A 12,961-nucleotide genomic window follows, 5' to 3' on the forward strand; every position below is an offset into this window, starting at 1 on the left:
GCCATATGATTGTCTCAATAGATGCAGAGAAAGCCTTTGACAAAATTCAACATCCATTTATGATAAAAACTCTCCAGAAAGCAGGAATAGAAGGAGCATACCTCAATATAATAAAAGCCATATGACAAACCCACAGCAAACATTACCCTCAACGGAGAAAAATTGAAAGCATTTCCCCTAAAGTCAGGAACAAGACAAGGGTGCCCACTTTCACTGCTACTATTCAACATAGTTCTGGAAGTTTTGGCCACAGCAATCAGAGCAGAAAAAGAAATAAAAGGAATCCAAGTTGGAAAAGAAGAAGTAAAACTCACTGTTTCCAGATGACATGATCCTCTACATAGAAAACCCTAAAGACTCCACCAGAAAATTACTAGAGCTATTCAATGAATACAGTAAAATTGCAGGATATAAAATCAACACACAGAAATCCCTTGCATTCCTATACACTAATAATGAGAAAGTAGAAAAAGAAATTAAGGAAACAATTCCATTCACCATTACAATGAAAAGAATAAAATACTTGGGAATATATCTACCTAAAGAAACTAAAGACCTATATATAGAAAACTATAAAACACTGATGAAAGAAATCAAAGAGGACACTAATAGATGGAGAAATATACCATGTTCATGGATTGGAAGAATCAATATAGTGAAAATGAGTATACTACCCAAAGCAATCTACAGATTCAATGCAATCCCTATCAAGCTACCAGCGGTATTTTTCACAGAGCTAGAACAAGTAATTTCACAATTTGTATGGAAATACAGAAAACCTCAAATACCCAAAGCAATCTTGAGAAAGAAGAGTGGAAATGGAAGACTCAACCTGCCTGACTTCAGGCTCTACTACAAAGCCACAGTCATCAAGACAGTATGGTACTGGCACAAAGACAGAAATATAAATCAATGGAACAAAACAGAAAGCCCAGAGATAAATCACACACCTATGGACACCTTATCTTTGACAAAGGAGGCAAGAATACATAATGGATTAAAGACAATCTCTTTAACAAGTGGTGCTGGAAAAACTGGTCAACCACTTGTAAAAGAATGAAACTAGAACACTTTCTAACACCATACACAAAAATAAACTCAAAATGGATTAAAGATCTAAACATAAGACCAGAAACTATAAAACTCCTAGAGGAGAACATAGTCAAAACACTCTCTGACATAAATCACAGCAGGATCCTCTATGATCCACCTCCCAGAATTCTGGAAATAAAAGCAAAAATAAACAAATGGGATCTAATTAAAATTAAAAGCTTCTGCACAACAAAGGAAACTATAAGCAAGGTGAAAAGACAGCCTTCAGAATGGGGGGAAATAATAGCAAATGAAGCAACTGACAAACAACTAATCTCAGAAATATACAAGCAACTTATGCAGCTCAATTCCAGAAAAATAAATGACCCAATTAAAAAATGGGCCAAAGAACTAAATAGACATTTCTCCAAAGAAGACATACGGATGGCTAACAAACACATGAAAAGATGCTCAACATCACTCATCAGAGAAATGCAAATCAAGACCACAATGAGGTACCATTTCACGCCAGTCAGAATGGCTGTGATCCAAAAGTCTACAAGCAATAAAAGCTGGAGAGGGTGTGGAGAAAAGGGAGCCCTCTTACACTGTTGGTGGGAATGCAAACTAGTACAGCCACTATGGAGAACAGTGTGGAGATTCCTTTAAAAACTGGGACTAAAACTGCCTTATGACCCAGCAATCCTACTGCTAGGCATACACACCAAGGAAACCAGAATTGAAAGAGACACGTGTACCCCAATGTTCATTGCAGCACTGTTTATAATAGCCAGGACATGGAAGTAACCTAGATGTCCATCAACAGATGAATGGATAAGAAAGCAGTGGTACATATACACAATGGAGTATTACTCAGCCATTAAAAAGAATACATTTGAATCAGTTTTAATGAGGTGGATGAAACTGGAGCCGATTATACAGAGTGAAGTAAGCCAGAAAGAGAAAGACCAATACAGTATACTAACACATATATATGGAATTTAGAAAGATGTTAATGATAACCTTGTATACGAGACAGCAAAAGAGACACAGATATATAGAACAGACTTTTGGACTCTGTGGGAGAGGGAGAGGGTGGGATGATTTGGGAGAATGGCATTGAAACATGAATACTATCATGTAAGAAACGAATCGCCAGTCTAGGTTCAATACAGGATATAGGATGCTTGGGGCTGGTGCACTGGGATGACCCAGAGAGATGATATAGGGAAGGTGGTGGGAGGAGGGTTCAGGATTGGGAACTCATGTACATCCGTGGCAGATTCATGTCAATAAAAAATAATAGAAAGAATAAATAAATAAAATAAAATAAATAAAATAATAACCAATAACCTTATCTTTTATAAAATTACCATGACTGATTTGATAGTCATTTCTAAAATTGTAATTAATATAAAACCATTTGATTGTTCAAAAAGTGAAAATTGTCTAGTAGATGTCTTTTAATATTTCTCAAGCTACCTTCCCCAACCCCACACTTTATTCCAGTCAAAAACACTTGAGCACACAACACATATAAAGCTCCCAGATATGATGAGCAAAGGAAATTCCTGTCCTCAAGGTATGTGCAATCTATACAGACACTATCAACCACTGGAAAGCCCTGGGCACATACAATAAATTGAATAATGGTAACACACACAAAAAAATGTTGTGGGGGAAATCAAGAGAAATATTAAATAGTTCTTGAACTCATGGTTCTTAAACAGAAGAAAGGTTCTTTCATATTCAGTTCAGTTCAGTTCAGTCACTCAGTTGTGTCCAACTCTTTGCAACCCCATGGACTGCAGCACACCAGGCTTCCCTATCCTTCACCATCTCCTGGAGTTTGCTCAAACTCACGTCCATTGAGTTGGTGATGCCATCCAACCATCTCATCCTCTGTTATCCCCTTCTCCTCCTGCCTTCAATCTTTATGGTCATGATTTTCAAGCCCTCAATCAGATTTTTCTTAGCACATGAAGACATTCTGATTGGAGAGGAACAGAGGCTCTGGTCCACTTGCAAATGAGTTTGTGTCTGTGTATGGACTTTTATATAAAAATCTTTCATATAAGGAAGTGTAGACAAACTCACATTACTGATGGACACTGTACAGGCAGAACAGAAGCCTGTCCTGGAGAAGACCAGAGTCCTGGGGCTTGTCCCTGAAACAAGGGGTGACTTTGGGCAGTGGTGACCCTCAAGGTTAGAAGAATTTGAAATGGGGTTTCCCAACAAACATGGAGACTGGTAGTCCTGCTCAGACTTACAAACATTCCAGTAAAGAGTGCAGCTAGATTGAGGAGAACAGCATGTACTTTCTCCCAAAACCTCCACTGATGACCAGCTGTGCTTCCTGAGGTGCAAATGAGAAAGCAGATTGAGGGTTCCAAAAAAGAACAGACGTTTGGAAATAAAGAAATTTTCACTCATTTCAGAGCTTGAAATCAACTATCTATAACATAATGCCTGAAAATAAACCCCTTTTACACTCTTCAAGGTTATCCAAATTTAAAACACATGGATAGTTTAATACCACATAATTATCCCCCCCCTAAATCTCTATCTTCCTGCTTCAAATCATATACTGTGGCTAATAATCAGCAAAAATCAACTAACACGTATTTTACAAACTTTCCTGGATATAGAACCTTGCTCAGTGTGATCACCATTGCAAAAGGAAGGGAATTAGATGCCTAAGAGCACCAGCATTATGACTCCAAGGAAAAACAAGCTCCAGATAAGCCTGGGTATTTATTACTATCAGCATTATTACCAACTTATTAGAAGATAATGTATTTTTCTAACATTTCCCAATTTAAAAATCATTTCACATTGATTTTATCATCAGAATCTTATAGAATCTATAAGAACTAGTTGGGGAAAGTGAAATGGCCTGGCTGTAAGTCCCCCACCGGATAGAGGACTGAATCCTGCCCCAGGCAGGAGAAAGTACACAGGTCTGAGAAGATCTCTGGACTGCAGGTAATGAGGAGGGAGGCTCAGACCCATTTTATACAAAATGAAGACAGCGACATAGAGTAGGACGGTACCTTTTCAGGGCTGGGGAATAAGACTAACCTCCAACTCTGAGCCTTACCTGGCATTCCAGCACTACTAGATTTCATGACTTCCTGAGCCAGGAGTGGGAAAGAGTCTGGTTTAGGGCCCAAAATAATTTACTAAAGTATCCTAGCCATTAACCGCAAGACCCAACACTTGCAGAGCATTAACCGCATCTCAGGACTATACAGATATCTATTTCCTCTCCCTCCCTTCCAGCATCAGCTATCTTACTTTACCTGAGAAAACTGAAGAAGAGAAAACGTAAGATCACATTTTGACCAAGATCACACATCTAAGCTCAGAACCAGGCCCTGAACTCAGGCCCTCTGCCCACCTAGTTATGCTTAGCCCAGGAGGGACCAACACAGCCAGGGCACTAAAGAGTGCCGCTCCACAGTGATAGGGCCTAGAAAGTTGCTTGTAAAAACCCTGTATTTAGAAGGCTTTCACAGGGCTCAGTGTTAAGAGTCCGCCTGCCAATGCAGGAGCCATGGGTTCAATCCCTGGTCCAGGAAGACCCTTCATACCGTGGAGCAACTAAGCCCAGGAACCCCAACGACAGAGCCCACACATCTCAGTCACGGAAGCCTGAGAGCCCTAGAGCCCGTGCTCCACAAGAGAAGCCACCGCAATGAGAAGCCCTCACACTGCACGGAAAAGTAGCCCTGCTCACCACAACCAGAGAAAAGCCCACAGAGCAACAAAGGCCCAGCACACCCAGAAATAAATAACTAAATAAAGTTTTAGAATGGCTTTCACAACCTCGGCACATGAATGTTGCAGTTTTGGTAACAATTGGGCTTCCCAGGTGGTGCAGCGGATAAGAATCTGCCTGCCAATGGAGAGGATGTTTATTCAATCCCTGGGCCAGGAAGATTCCACGTGCTGTGGAACAACCAAGCCCTTGTGCCACAACTACTGAAATCCGCATGCTCTAGAGTCTGCGACAAAGAGTAGCCCTCACTCTCTGCAACTAGACAAAGCCCTTGAGCACCAGGGAAGACCCAGCACAGCCATAAATAAATAAAATTATACTTAAAATAAAGGAATCTGATAACAATCAACCTAAAGCAATAATGGAAATCTACTTTTTAAAATATTTATTTATTTGGCTTCGTCAGATCTTTGTCGCGGCACTTGGGACCTTAGCATTAGGCAGGATCTTTCGTTGGGGTACACAGACACTCTAGGTGTGGCACGTGGGCCCCAGAACACACAGGCTCAGTAATTGCACCGTGTGGGCTTAGTTACTCTGCAACACGTGTGACCTTAGTTCCCTGATCAGGGATTGAACCATGTCTCCTGCATTGCAAGGCAGATCCATAACCACTGGATCACCAGGGAAATCCCAAAAGTAGGAATTTAAATGTAAGAAAGTCAAAGAGCATCAAAGGCAGAGCAGACCCTCCACAAAGAGAGCATGAGGCCTGGTGATTTAAACTACAAGGAGATTTGTTGAAGAGCAAAGAAAAACATAGGGTATATTTCTTAAAACTGACTGCATTGTTCTTTTCCAAATAAAAATACTTCTGTATCAACAGCCTCTTAAACCCCTTAGCAACAGATCTTTATGAAGGATAAAGTGAGGAAAGAAATGATTAAAGCTTCTACGAACTTTCATAATTGATGTGTGTGATCAGTTGATTCTCTTTTAGTTAATTCCTCCGGGAAAATTAGATGTCTGTAACATGGGAATTCTCAGGTCTTCCATTCCTACAAATTAGAGAGCAGAAGTCATTAATTAATGTCCTATCAAAACCAGACATCTTATATATATAATAACAGTAACAACAGCAGTAATGGCTAACACTTATTAAACACTAGCTGTAATGCCAAGCATAGTACTAAGTGCTTTACTGTTTTATCTCATTTGATCTTCCCAACAACCTAATTTTTGCCTTATTTTTCATAAAAGGAAATTGAATCACTTACCCCAAAATTAGACAGCCAGCAAACAGCAGAGCCAGGATTTGTATCAAGCAATCTGACTCCAAGACCTAAACTCTTCACCCATGTATGTATGATATGTCATTTAATTTAAGCCTACTCATAATCCTGTCCTGGGAGATGCTTTTCACAGCTCACAAAATCATGGCTCAAATGGGTTAAGCAGTTGAAACAGAGCTCAAATTCAGGTCAGTCTGTCTCCAAAACTCCCATTCCTTCTACCATGGTTTCCCTAAAAGGAAAAGAGATGCCAAAGATGAAGATGAGCAACAGGTCTGGGAAAGGAACTCTCTGCAGACACAAACCAGATGTCAGCTGGGGTCTCCCCTGCCCCCTTGAAATCTAGGAAACAGTGTCTATAAACTCTTTTGTACATGTTAGGAGAAGTCCCACAAGGGGTTGAAATGTTTTCTCCTGGCCAGCTCGGCTTCCAGTTTCCATCTGTGCTGAGTCTTGGTTCCCACTCTCCACCGTGGACCCTATGATGGAATTCAGCCCCAGTCCCTTGATTTCCACAGCAGTCCCCAGGTGTGCGTACCAGACAACCCTGCTCTTTAAAAAACTGTTTCCTTGACTTCTTTCTCCTACACCCGAACTCCAGCTTCTGCTGATGACCCTCCTCTCTCTCTCCTTCCTCCTGCTCTCTTCATCTTGAACCCCAAATCTCCGGAACAAGAATCCCCCTACTTTCCCAGGCAGCGCCATTCAGTCTCATGACCCCTCTGACTCAAGACCCTTCCTGACGCCTACAGTCTCAGATCCAGAAAGCTCCTCAAGGCATTTTCCTCTCCACAGTAGTTCCCCATTCCAGAGAAGGCATGACTCTAGCTCTGGCAGCAGCAGCTGCCCCCACTGCAAAACCCACCACGAATCTACCCATCAAGTCAACCTGGACTGGGGAGGAATTTCAAGGCAACCAAAGCTGACTGCCAAGAAAACCTCAGCATTTTTTTTTTTTTGAAGTTTATAGTTTCAAACTAGACACCAATTTACTGCCATTTTAAAAAATAAAACATATATATTTCATAACCTTGGCTGCTCCAGCCTGCATCTCCACATCCCTCAATCCCAGCAGCAAGGGGAAAAGAAAGGAATCTCGTTGACCAAATCTTTGGCAGCCACTTGGCTCCTCAGGCCTGCCAGTTTCTGGGAAGCTGCTTGCTGGTGTCTGGCCTGCGTCCCTGGCACTCCCATCTCCCCTATGTACTCGTTTTTTTTGGATGCACTGGGTCTTTGTTGTTGCATATAGGCTTTCTCTAATTGTGACAAGCAGGGGTTACTCTTCACTGTGGTTCATGGGCACATGGGGATGCCAATGGGTTCCCTTCCCAGGGAAGTCCCTAAATTTACATTAACTCTTAGAATATTTTTGAGTACCTACTGTATGCTAGGCTCTGGACAAAACACGAGGGATGCAGTGGGGAAAGGTCAGACTCTGTCTCTGGCCCATGGACCTTTAACTCCTGAGAGGAAAAATTCAGCTTTAAACACACCTAATTTATTCATTACAATCATGACAAGTGCTACAAAGGGAAAGGATGAGATGTTGTGAAAATACTGGAAAAAGATAGGCTGACTCGCAGCCGTGTTGGCTTCCTCAGTGGGGACCAGCGAGGGTGATGGAGGTTGAAGACACCAGCATCGAGCACGGTTGAAGCTGGGATCTGAGTGGGGTGTGCAGAGATGAGGGTAGGGTGCGCATCATGAGAGCAGCTCCAAGCAGGGCCAGTGCGCCTGGAGGTGAGCTGAAAAGAGGGAACAAGCAAGAAGCGAGGCTGTGGGACACGGAGCTAGCAGCCCTTGCTTGGGACTGTGGATTGTGTTCTGAAGATGAATGTGAAATCACGAAGTATTTGCAGGGATGTGGAATGACGCAGCCCTCATGCTAAATGTGTCTCTTTGGCTGCTCTGAGGATGAGGCACTGGAAGGGACCCATGAGGAACCCTGGAGCAGTAATTAAGAGGCTGCTGGTATAATTCAGGCAAGAGATGATGAGATCTCAGACTAGGAATAACAGCCATGTTGAAATGGCCCTGTAGCTCTAGCCTTTCTCCTACTGAAACGTTCCTCACACTTGCCTGATAAGAATCTGTGACATTCATTAAAAATACAGGTTCCCAGAGTCCCATGCTGCAATGGGGTGGAGTTTGGGAATCTGTACTTTAAACAAACTTCCTGAGGGATTCCTTTCAGTAGACAAACTTGCCCCGTGTTACCCTGCAGTGTACACTGAGAATAGACCTTCTTTCCCCTGCAAAATAATTCAGTTTCTAGAGATGGTGCTTTTCATGACCTCAGACAGCAGAGGATGCAGGAGAAATCTCACAGTTCACAGAATACATTCCCTACTTGGCACTTCCTCTGTAATACAGGTCCAACGTTTAGGTTACCTACATTTGTTTTTAGGTGTGTTTCTTCACATATGAGCTTTTTTATTTTTGTTTTGGGTTTTTAAAATAATTTATTTGTTTTATTTTTGGTTGTGCTGGATCTTAGCTGCTGCACGCAGGCTTTGTCTAGTTGCAGAGAGCAAGGGCTACTCTCTAGCTACGGTGCACTGGTTTCTCCTTGCAGTGGTTTCTTTAGTGGGGCAGAACAAGATCTAGGAGCTTGGGCTTCAGTTGATATGGTACACAGGCTCAGTAGTAGCGGCTCCAGGGCTTAGTTGCTCTGTGGCATGTGGAATCTTCTGGGACCAGGGATTGAACCCATGTCCCCTGCATTGGCAGGAGGATTCCCACCCACTGTACCAGCAGGGAGGTCTTCTTCTTTTTTTTTTTTCTTTTTTCTTTTAGTATTAATTTATGTGCAGCTGTCAAGAGAGGCAAAAAGGAGGTACTTCTGCAAAAACTACCAGGAACAGCAGGATTGTAGAACAATAGATGGAGCTAGAGTCTAGCTCTATCTTCATTCTATAAACATCCTGCGGAACTCAGCCCATCTGACCCAACCATCAGCTGCTGACCTGGGGATGTCTTACTTGCCCCCAACCTCTGCCAGCTTCTACAGAGGAAAACATCAAGACCTTACATGGATTATGTGCTTGGAAAATGCTTTCCAATGTCTTAGTTGCATCTGATCCAGGTGGAGTAAGAAGGAATTTTTTTCACTTTATCTATCCAGTTATCCTCTATCAATTTATCTACACACAGAGCATAGCACAGTGGGTAGAAGGAAAAGTTTAGGAATCAGTCTACCAAAGTTCAAGTCCTGACTCTTTCAGTTATTATTTGGAGAAGTTACTTAATCTCTCTGCTTTTCTGTTTTCACACAGGAAAAACCAAAATATTTATGGTATACTACTTTGTTCAGGCTGTTATAACAGAGTACCACAGATTGAATTTGATAAGAGGCAAGGGGGAGGGGACAACTTTTTGTTGTTGTGCCACCAGACATGTGGAATCTTAGTTCCCCAACCACGGATCAAACTCATGGCCCCTGCACTGGAGGGGTAGAGTCTTAACCACTGGACCACCAAGGAAGTCCCCCATTATGCATTTATCTATCTGACTAAGCACTGCATGCAGAACTTCCCCAACTACGGATTGAACCCATGCCCCCATTGGAAGCACAGTGTCTTAACCAATGGACTATGAGGCAAGTCCCAAGGGCAGAACCTTTAAAAGAATAGCCTTTGAGGATACCACAAAGCTGGTTACAAAATGTGCTCATCACAGGGAACTCTGCTCAATATTTATGTAGTGATTGAATGGGAAGAGAGTGAGGGAGAATGGACACATACATGTGTATATGTATAGCTGAGCCACTTTGCTGTACACCTGAGACTATGGCAACATTATTAATCACTCCAACATGGAGAAGGCAATGGCACCCCAATCCAGTACTCTTGCCTGGAAAATTCCATGGGCAGAGGAGCCTGGTGGGCTGCAGTCCATGGGGTGGACTGAGCGACTCCACTTTCACTTTTCACTTTCATGCGTTGGAGAAGGAGATGGCAACCCACTCCAGTGTTCTTGCCTGGAGAATCCCAGGGACCGGGGAGCCTGGTAGGCTGAGCAAGGATGGTCCCTGAGCAAGGATGAATGAGTATTCATGAAGCATTCCATATTTTTATTAAGGGGTGGGGGGGAACTGGTTACAACCAATTAGGCCCAAGATGGCAGAAGATTCCACTTCCAGTAGACCTTGAACTTCACTGCGCTCTCATTGCAATATTAGCATATGCTCAATGGCAGTTCCCAGGCTGACCATCAAAGGTCAAAAAGTGGGTGGTGGCCCCATTCTTGGAGATTCCTGCCCTTTTTTCAAAATAGTCAGCATAACAGATATTCCTCGTTAAGTTAGCATATAAAATTACCCAGCCCATAAAAACTAAATGACCCCATACCCTGGGGCCACCCACACCTTCTGAAACAGACTGTTGTTGTTGTCCAGTCCCTAAGTCATGTCCAAGTCTTTGCCACCCTGTGGACTCCAGCATGCCAGGATTCCCTGTCCTTCACTTTCTCCCTGCGTTTGCTCAAACTCATGTCCATTGAGTCAGAGATGCCATCCAACCATCTCATCCTCTGTCACCCGCTTCTCCAGTCTTTCCCAGCATCAGGGTCTTTTCCAGTGAGTCGGTTCCTCACGCCAGGTGGCCAAAGTATCAGAGCTTCATCTTCAGCATCTGACGTAGACTGCATTTTGCTATCTGATGTTGATTTAGATAAGCTCACTTTCCCTTTACTGTGGCTCACTCTTGAATTCTTTCCTGCATGAAGCCGAGAACCCCCACTTGGTGGCCTGTCCCAGGGATTTGCCTGGGACAAGGACTTGACCTGGAATGTGACCATTCTTTCCTGTCCCATTCTCCTGCAATAGCATGGCATGGCTGTTGTTGCTGTTTAGTCACTCAGTCGTGTCCAACTCTTTGCAACCCCATTGACTGTAGCCTACCAGGCACCACTATCTGTGGAATTCTCCAGGCAAGAATACTGGAGTTGGTTGCCATTTCCTCCTCCAGGGGATCTTCCCAAACCAGGGGTTGAACCCAAGACTCCTGCCTTGCAGGCAGATTCTTTACCACTGGGCCACCAGGAAAGCTCATAGAATGACTGAGACAACAGAAGTTTCAGTTCAGTTCAGTTCAGTTCATTTGCTCAGTCGTGTCCGACTCTTTGCGACCCCATGAATTGCAGCACGCCAGGCCTCCCTGTCTATCACCAACTCCCGGAGTTCACTCAGATTCACGTCCATCGAATCAGTGATGCCATCCACCCATCTCATCCTCTGTTGTCCCCTTCTCCTCCTGCCCCCAATCCCTCCCAGCATCAGTCTTTTCCAATGTGTCAACTCTTCACATGAGGTGGCCAAAGTACTGGAGTTTCAGCTTTAGCATCATTCCTTCCAAAAGAAATCCCAGGGCTGATCTCCTTCAGAATGGACTGGTTGGATCTCCTTGCAGTCCAAGGGACTCTCAAGAGTCTTCTCCAACACCACAGTTCAAAAGCTTCAATTCTTCGGTGCTCAGCCTTCTTCACAGTCCAACTCTCACATCCATACATGACCACTGGAAAAACCATAGCCTTGACTAGATGGACCTTGCTGCTGCTGCTAAGTCGCTTCAGTTGTATCCGACTCTGTGCGACCCCATAGACGGCAGCCCACCAGGCTCCCCCGTCCCTGGGATTCTCCAGGCAAGAACACTGGAGTGGGTTACCATTTCCTTCTCCAAAGCATGAAAGTGAAAAGTGAAAGTGAAGTCGCTCAGTCGTATTCTACTCTTAGCAACCCCATGGACCGTGGCCCACCAGGCTCCTCCATCCATGGGATTTTCCAGGCAAGAGTACTGCAGTGGGTCGGCAAAGTAATTGTAAGGCTCAGAGAACCGCACTCTGAAAGGAACACTCAAGGACAGCCTCTAGTGGACTGACAAAGTTTATTATCCAGCTGCGCAGTTTTATGGTCTCAGGGAACAGAGGACAAAGCAGACTTGCACATAGCCTTTCTCGATAAACATCAAACCATTCAAGTATAAAATACAGTTCCTACCGCCCAAGACATAACATACTTTGGCGAAACTCTAAAGGGAGTTCATCATGAAACAACAGTCCTTGCTCCCAGAAACAGGTGGTCAGAAGGAAGCCTTCGAACGCCTCAAGGCCGGGCATATAAACCTTGTTATCCGTTCCCAGCCTCAGGCACTCGATGGCCCTTTGTTATGTTCGTTCCAGCTTCCAACCTTCGTAATGAGTGGAGCAAATACATTTTCAGTATTTGCTCAAAGCCTTCCAGCTCCTCCACAGTTATGTCTCGGCTTTTGAATATGCTATCTAGGTTGGTCATAACTTTCCTTCCAAGAAGTAAGCGTCTTTTAATTTCATGGCTGCAGTCACCATCTGCAGTGATTTTGGAGCCCAGAAAAATAAAGTCTGACACTGTTTGCATTGTTTCCCCATTTATTTCCCATGAAGTGATGGGGCCAGATGCCATGATCTTCGTTTTCTGAATGTTGAGCTTTAAGCCAACTTTTTCACTCGCCTCTTTCACTTTCATCAAGAGGCTCTGGAGTTCCTCTTCACTTTCTGCCATAAGGGTGGTGTCATCTGCATATCTGAGGTTTTTGATATTTCTCCCGGCAATCTTGATTCCAGCTTGTGCTTCTTCCAGTCCAGTGTTTCTCATGATGTACTCCGCATAGAAGTTAAATAAGCAGGGTAACAATATACAGCCTTGACATACTCCTTTTCCTATTTGGAACCAGTCTGTTGTTCCATGTCCAGTTCTAACTGTTGCTTCCTGACCTGCATATAGGTTTCTCAAGAGTCAGGTCATGTGGTCTGGTATTCCCATCTCTTTCAGAATTTTCCACAGTTTATTGTGATCCACACAGTCAAAGACTTTGGCATAGTCAATAAAGCAGAAAGAGATGTTTTTCTGGAACTCTCTTGCTTTTTCCATGATCCAGCA

The 12,961-nt window shown here is 43.5% G+C and overlaps 1 long non-coding RNA gene across 11 annotated transcripts in view; it reads right to left on the reverse strand.

Moving 5' to 3' along the window:
- LOC105609765 (uncharacterized) overlaps nt 1-12,961 on the reverse strand; it is a 49,854-nt gene that overhangs the window by 27,731 nt on the left and 9,162 nt on the right. For 6 of the 11 annotated variants that reach the window (XR_009600980.1, XR_009600988.1, XR_009600981.1 and 3 more), the window contains exon 2: nt 5,717-5,814. This is a non-coding gene — a long non-coding RNA (uncharacterized LOC105609765). Of the gene's footprint in view, nt 1-5,716; nt 5,815-6,033; nt 6,281-12,961 lie in introns of all 11 variants that reach the window. The other 5 variants (XR_009600986.1, XR_009600984.1, XR_009600987.1 and 2 more) reach the window with 1 other exon arrangement.

Source organism: Ovis aries, chromosome 6 (assembly GCF_016772045.2).
Source record: "Ovis aries strain OAR_USU_Benz2616 breed Rambouillet chromosome 6, ARS-UI_Ramb_v3.0, whole genome shotgun sequence".
Lineage (NCBI taxonomy): Eukaryota > Metazoa > Chordata > Mammalia > Artiodactyla > Bovidae > Ovis > Ovis aries.